General features: G+C 39.0%; 1 protein-coding gene across 1 annotated transcript in view; it reads right to left on the bottom strand.

Annotated features, from left to right (window-relative positions):
• Window positions 1-767, bottom strand: part of LOC106877889 (carnosine synthase 1) — a 19,688-nt gene extending 18,921 nt beyond the window's left edge. The window contains exon 1 of the mRNA XM_014926933.2: window positions 695-767. The gene's annotated coding sequence lies outside the window, so the exon portion shown is untranslated. The remainder of the gene's footprint in view (window positions 1-694) is intronic.
• Between the last annotated feature and the right edge of the window lie 7,372 nt (window positions 768-8,139).

The following is an 8,139-nucleotide window of genomic DNA, read 5'->3' as shown; positions in this document are numbered from 1 at the left end:
GTACTAACGAACTGGTATAATTGTTCACGTGTTATTGACTCTCTTTCTATCTGCTGTAAACACTCATACACACATGTATCACTCACGTACACACTTTTCTTTGTATGACGGCCTGTCTTTGATTATGTTCTTATATGTCGCATTCACACTCTCACACAGACATACATCTTTAACACTACAATAAATATCTCTGTTATTCATCTAATACGGTTGTGGTCTTTCATTACTGGTCATCTATGTTATCGTCGCATAACATATCATGTATATCATCTTTGATATATATTTGTATGTTCGACCGTGTGACACGTTTATATAAAAGGAGTCCTGTTTTTCCATTCGTCACCATTTATCCTTTTTGAGTTCGCACGGTCGTCCCTTACAATTGGTGCCCCCGACGTCGGTCGTATCTTACACTTCTGAGCTGCCGTCTTTAAAACCTATACCTTAACTTGACGCTGACGCCAATAACAACAACAACAACAACGAAAACAATGACAATGATTATAATAATGATTAATTCGTTTTATTGGCCACAAGGGCTAATATCAATTAAAAACATATAAGGACAAAGACAGGACGAAGGTTACAAAAGGTTTTGTCCGAAAAGGTAGGAAAGTTCCTCTAAACAGAGGAAGAAAACGGAGAAAGATTATAATAATGATAAAGAAGTAGAGTGAACGCTCATGAAACTTACCTTATTATTTCTGTTTGCTGTTTCTCTTTTTATTTTTTCCTAAGCGTGAGTTATTTTGTGTGTGATAAGTAAAGACCGGTTGAAGTTAACAGCTCTTATTGCTGAAGTGTCAGTTTGCAGTGAGCCAGTTTAGAACTAACTCGTATTTCCCCGCTTTTGTTCCCCCCTGGGGTATTTTTTTATTTTTTACATATAGCTGCGTGTTTTATTTTACTTTTATTATCGCCAGTCTATTGTCACACCCTCTGGGTAACGAACTAGGTATGCTCTAACTTTTAACGGTCAGACACGGTCTTAGTTTACGCCACCTGCATCGATTTCTGAACGGTGAGCTTGTGTGGGCTGTTTGTGAGGTACGTCTTTCCGCAAACAAACAACAACAACTACTACTACTACTACTACAGAACAAACAACGCTAGAAGAAAACATACAAGACATGGACTCCTCTATGCATCCATGTGATAATGAGGGAAGCCCAAAAGGTAAACAAAATCAAGATCACGTTTTTGTACGCAACGATGTTGATAAACCTCTGTTAACAACACCGTATGCAAGTCCTTTACGTTTTCTTTCACGCACGGATAGATTTTTCACTATAGACCTTAATGGTCGTGAAAACATAATGTCAGTGGATAGATTAAAAAAAGGCCTTCATAGAGAAAACTGTCCCTGTTCCCATTGTAGACGACATACACAGAGCATTACAACCACGGCCCGCGCATCCACCTTCACATTCTATGACTACCATTGGGATCGATCAGGTAGCGGACAAGGATTCTGGATTATTTTTCCAGTTATTTAACTTAATTTTTGAAAGCGGTTGGGTTCATTTTTAGTATCCTCGTTTGTAAAAGTAGTTGACTTTATTTCAGATCTTCTTATTTTAAATATCATCTCCGGCTAATCATTGAGAGGACGTTGGTGTTGCCTTAGCGGAGGTTTCCGCACTCTAAGTCCTCTTGAATTATTATTATTACATCCGCCTTAGCAGAGGCGGAGGTATTGTTTCAGTCCTGTTTGTTTCTTTGTCCGTGGACAAGATATCTCAAGAACCTCTGGATGGATTCGTATGAAACTTTCAGGGATGTTTGGTCTCGTGACTGGTAAGAACTGCTTATATTTTGAGATCGAGCCGGTACAGGACGAGGTTTCTGGATTATTTTTTATTATATTTACTTTACATGATTACTATCTTCCGTTAACCTTCAAGTCTTTCTCAGTTATCTACCTTTAGGCTGTATTTTGTAGCGAACGACTTAAGGGAAACTTCTCTCTCTCTGTTATATATACATGAATACGGACGTAGTAGATAACAGCTAGCCTTTGGACCCTGTTGTATCCACTACTCTGATTGGTTGGTATTGGCGCAATTTGTCTCCTGCTCTATTGTGCACCAAGATGCAACCCAACCAATCGCAGCTTTCAGATAGTCACGTGAGACAGTTTTTTTCTAAAATTCCGTCCCGAGTTCTTTCGGCTCCAGACCTTCCGAGATCTAGCCACTGACCACAGAGCTCACAGCCAGTTCCAGCGACGGCAACAGCAGCCACATGGAGACTCAACACTCTTCCAACAGCAATCTCCATCTTCTTAACGTCAACATCATCTCTCTACGTACACATTTTACCAACGTCTCCGCGGCCCCTTTGGTTCGCACCCTCCGCTCATTGGTGATGAATGCCGTCACCCAACCAAGAGGTCAGCTTATTCTCATTAATCTCTTAGTGCAAAAAGCAAAAACAACAGGCCGGTGACTTATTTGAAATTGTGGGTTTGATTTTGAATCTTGGCTTAGGTATTTGGTACGTCACTCTCCTTCAAAATAATTTTTCGAAAGTAAAAGATTGATAACAAGAACAATTGCAGGAATATGCACTCTGAGAAAATTGAAGAACGTTCAAAATTGGGGAAAAACGTCTAACAGAAGTGTGCATGCAGTGTAAAGTGCCTTGAAAAGAAGTGCAGAGGCCAAATGAGTCTGCCGTTGAGATCATGTACATTCGCTGTGGATAAGTAAGACGACAGAGTGTAAGTGGCATGCTGGCAGCGCGTCAGTCTCATAATCAAGAGGAATCTGAAGGTCGTGAGTTCGATCTTCACCTGGGGCATAATTTTGGCCGTAGTCAAATGAATAAAACAAGTTATACAGGGGTTATACAGATGTAAGTTGCAGGATGTCTGGAAGCAAGGGCGCAGAGAACATGATCAACGTTTCATAATTTGAACAGACATCCGACGTACGAATTCGAATATTAACACTAGGCAAATTGATGAGAATATATTCTCTTATGCCTATAATTGCAGCCTGCCCGCGAACTGCCAAAATACATACCTTGTATATGATTATTCGATATTGTTTATATCCCTCGGGCTGCTTCTTACTCATATTTGAATGTTTTTCTCTGGTATGAATCGTTGGGACATACCAGCAGATGATTCTCATACCATTTTGCATATAGTCATAGATAGCGATTTAACATGTATCTGATCTCGTTTCGAGTACACGGTATTGACAAATCATAAAAATCATGAAACATCAATGTCTACTGCCCCTGTAACGGGACCTGGTGCGAGTTATCTTGCTTGTCTGTGACTTCAGGTATTTTAACAACAGACGAATTGATGAGAATATATTCTCTCACGCTTATAATCGCAGCCTACCCACGAACCTTGTGTATGTATGTTCGATATTGCTTATATTCCTCGGGTTTCTTCTCATTCATATTTGAAGATATGTGCGTGTGCGTGTGTGTGTGGTGGCAAATATATCAGCACGTTGGAGTTATCAGTGCGGCGAGATTATATAATGCTAATTGATGTGAAGAGGTAAGGACTTCGATTGTAGGAAGAATTGGTTACATTACGACGACTGAAATTATGGACAACATTGAAACGCGTAGATGTGGCGAAGACTAACATCGATAGCCGCTTCATTTGTAGAGTGAAGTGTTTAATCAAGTAAATTTGTGTTTAACCTCCACTTACTTCTTGGCAACAGGGGCCTGGTTTGTTTAAATTGCTGTAATGTAGTGGTTCGGTTAAAGATATCAATAAGATAAATAACAAGTTTAAAAAAACAAAAAAGTACTAGTTCGACTGTAAACCCTTCAAGATGATACTACGGTCCGATGACTTAAACAAGTGAAAGATTTTTTTTAATGTGGCGGGGAATATGATACAGAACAAAAATGGATTTGACTTATCCTTTTATGAATCCATTACGCGTCGCTAGAAACGTTTAGAGACAACAAACAAGGTGAATTTCGTCGTAAGTTGGATTTTCTGGCCTCTCTTCGTTCTTCCTCGTTTATATGTTTTAAAATTATTATTACTGCAAAGATTTCTTGAAAATTCATCTTTTTTGATATCTAAATAATGTGAAAATTGTAACATTTTATACCGACAGAACTTTCTGTACATCTAGTCATCTATTTTTTTACACACATATATACTTATCTCTCTGTATACCTATTTATTTACATAGCTGATATTAATCTATTTATACATACATCTGTGTATCTATTTATACATGCATTTGTTTACCTGTTTATCTATTTATACACTTGCCTCCCACCCTGCTTGCTTTGCACCAGGTCAACCCCGATCAAGAAAACCTAAGGTCATAGGCATTCCAGTTGTGACCATCCCGTCCTTTTGTACATCAGTGGCTACTTTGCTTACTACAGCCTTCTTTATTTAGAACAATTTGGTATGATTTGAAGGTAAATAGACTGCTATTTCTTACAGGTCGGGCGATCAAGTTCTGTCGTTAGCCTGAAGTGCTATGGAAAATGTTTTAGCAGAGATCGAACTTGCCACTCAGTTTTTCGGAGTCGATGAAATAACTCAGTTGAGCATTGGCGTCGATGTAATCAACTAGCTCCCCTCCTGCAAGCTTTCTGGCCTTGTGCCTATAATAGAAACACTTATTATCGATATTAAGACATTTATTTCGGCTCCTTACGCTATGAGTTCAAATCTCGCTTAGGTCTAGTTTGCCTTTTATCCTTTCGAGGTCGTTAAAATAAAGTACCAGTTGGGCAATGGGCTAGTCATAATTGACTAATTCCTCACTTCCCTAAATTTCAGACCTTGTGCCCTTGGTAGAGAATTATTAATATTGAGTTCGTCAATATTGTTATTAGACCATGAATGGCGGCGTCAGTTATGTTCAAATTAATGTGGAGCGTCTATAACTAAATATTTGTAACTACATAATCAGGACATTGATAACAATTAATAAATGTACCCAATAAAATATCAACTTAAATGTAATTTAATATGTAGATTTTAGACATGGGTACACAAGTGTGCTCCCCACCCCGACTTGCGCCGTCTTAAGACTAAGGCACACTGAACAAGTTGCCCGTGGGCCTCACTGGTCTTGGGACTCATTTCTAATTCATATAATCTGTGGTTTGCTGTCAATGAATATTTATTATAGGGCCCAGTGCATTCGTTTACTCGGGAGCTAATAACGCTGCTAAAACGTCCTTACTTCCGACTTCGTTTCCTCATAACTTAGAAAGATTGGTGTTTTTGAATGAAATATTCTTTTACAAAGAAAGATTGGTGTTTTTGAATGAAATATTATTTTACAAATACCTTTCAAATGATATAGATCATGATTACACCGGAGTTTAGGGTGGAAAAAAAAATGGTGGGTGCGGACACTTACAAATCTAAGATAGTGGACTGGTGGAACTGTAAGAGTGTCCGGCCGGATGTCTTGCAATACTTTGTTCCAGTTCTTTGCGTCCTGAGTTCGGGTCTCACCATGGCCTACTTAGGTGGTTGACTTTTTAACCAATCACTTGTCCTAACACCACCAGCTGGCGCCATTTGCATCCATATTACAGTCCACTCTGTTGCAAGCATTCGAGCCAAGATTCCAGTTTGAGGATACGATCCACCCTCCCTCCCTCCCACCAGCCTAGGCGGCCTTGTAACCGGACATGGGGACTGATGGTGGGGGGTGGGTGAATGTGGTGCTTATGTGAAACCTGCTATGCTGTACTCACAGAGTGGCATACACCATTCTATGCCTGACTGGCTGTACTGTAGTAGTGCACAGTATGTTTATTTTCAAGGTGAGCTCTGATTGGCTGTATCGAAATGAGTTCATTACTGGGGTCCGGAACTCTTGTAGGGAAAAAAATTTCGCAGGCTGGTATCCTTTACTATAGGCCTGGGTCAGTTAATACATTGTGAGTGAATTTATGGAAGCCTGTTGTATATACACATGTATATATATTAATGTGTGTTTGTGCTTGTGTTTTTCCTCTTACCACCATTGATGTCCAGTGTTGGTTTGTTTACGTCCCCATAATTTGGCAGTTCTGCTAAAAGTGACTGATAGTATAAGTACCAGACTTTAAAAAACTAGTACCTAAGTACTAGGTTGTAATGTTACTATCGGTCCGAATATGCTTGGGGTACGTTCAAATCAGTGAACAAGCTACTCCCTGTGTTTTGTCATAGAAAATATATCCCGTTTGTCGACAAATGGTGTGTATACACCTATATCAGCAGGCAGCGCCACCTACCCAGACCATGAGCTGCACGCATTTCAGAATAGTTATCTCCTCTTCAGTCATGGACACTAGGGTAGGTGCCGCTGAAAATGCAGTGAGTAACTGGTTCGAACGTGCCTCAAGCATATTTGGACTGATAATAACATTACAACTTTACTTATCACTGCTTGACACTCCCTTTCTGTAATCTAAGTACTAGGGCTTATTGGTTTCACTAAACCCTTCAAAGTGGTGTTCAAAGATCTTCCCTCGGATACAGTGAGGAATGCATGCCCTCAGTATCAGAGCTGTGTTGAGCCAATAGTGGAAGTTGAGGTAGCCTACTTTGAATAAATGTCCTAACCATAATCTTTTTTTTTTTTTTTTTAGTTTTTAAAATGCTTTTATATTTGGATGGCATAATGTGTTTTCGCCAAATCAGAAAGATCCGTGTTTTCCTTTCCTTTTATGCAAACTACGATGGACTTTTTTCAGTTTTCGTCAACAAGATCCACTTCACAAGGCTCTCTCTCCCTCCCTACCTATCTATCTATCTTTCTATCTACCTGTCTGCCTCTCTCTCTCTTTCTATCTAAAGATATAGGTATATGGATATTGGGTTGGTGCATAATTATTGCGGCTTATTCTTTTCAACAAATTTTGTTCAACAAAATCAATAACAATATTTAACAAATACATTCTTTAAATGATTATTCCGGAACATATTCGCCATTTACTTCAATTACTGCTTCCCATTTGCTTGGCAGACGGTCATTTAAAGATATTTTTGTTAAATATTGTTATTATTTTTGTTGAATAAAATTTGTTGAAAAAAAAGCCGCAATAATTATGCACCAACCCAATATATGCATATACACACATGATTGTGTGTGTGTATATGTGTGTTCGTTCATACCTATGCTCATCATTGTGATTTTCCTGTGTCTTTTAATTTTGTTTCAGTTCTGCAATTTTTGAAACCCTAATCAAGCAGGAGACTTATATTTGCAATTGTTTTTTCTTGTTTTTTATTTATTTATTTATTTTTTATTTTACAGACATTGAGTAAGTTTCAGTGTGCAGACAGTGACATAAATATGAAGAACATAATAATAATTACAATCCTTGCTGCTCTGATTATCCTTGCAGTTGGTTGTTGTAGACAGTACACATACCCAGATTGTGCTCTATGTTCTTCAGTGAACAGTTGTCATGCATTATCACTATGTAGATACTGTAATATTTGCTCTCGGAATGTGGGTGAGTATTATAAATTGAAATGACAGTATTTGATGGCTTATTAGATGCACATTTTTTTACCAAAAAACCGCCCCCCCCCCACAAAAAAAAAGAAACCTTGGCTGTACTGTAATAGTACAAAGTATGTGGATTTTAATGGTGAGCTTTGATTGGCAGTATGCCAATGCGTTCATTACTGGGGTCCGGAACTCTCGTGGGGAAAAACATTTTGCGGGCTGGTATCCTTTACTATAGGCCTGGGTCAGTTAATACCTTGTGAGTGAATTTATGGAAGCCTGTTGTATATACACATGTATATATATTAATGTGTGTTTGTGCTTGTATGTAAAGTTGGTCTTCTCATAAGCTTTAATGCACTCAGAACTTTTTTCCCTGAGTATCATCATCATCATCATCCAGTGTTTTAAATCTGGGTTTTGTCCCTGTTAACAGGGGTTACTGGATCTACTTCAATGCCATAGCAACCGAGGTGGGCAGGTGCAGCCCACCACCCCAACCTTTGGGCTGGTTGGTGCTCAGTCTCCCTTGTTATCATGAGGCTTTCATGGGGCTGGATTTTTTACAGGGAGCATGCCCTTGTTTACCTCCCCCCCAACCTCATTTTCTAGACATGAGTGGTCTCGAGACTAAGGCCTCTACCATGATTTTTAAGAAATGTGGTGGAAAACTAGC

Source organism: Octopus bimaculoides, chromosome 17, assembly GCF_001194135.2.
Source record: "Octopus bimaculoides isolate UCB-OBI-ISO-001 chromosome 17, ASM119413v2, whole genome shotgun sequence".
Taxonomy (NCBI): domain Eukaryota; kingdom Metazoa; phylum Mollusca; class Cephalopoda; order Octopoda; family Octopodidae; genus Octopus; species Octopus bimaculoides.
Note: the sequence above shows the minus strand (reverse complement) of the source record. Positions and strands in the feature narration are given on the sequence as shown.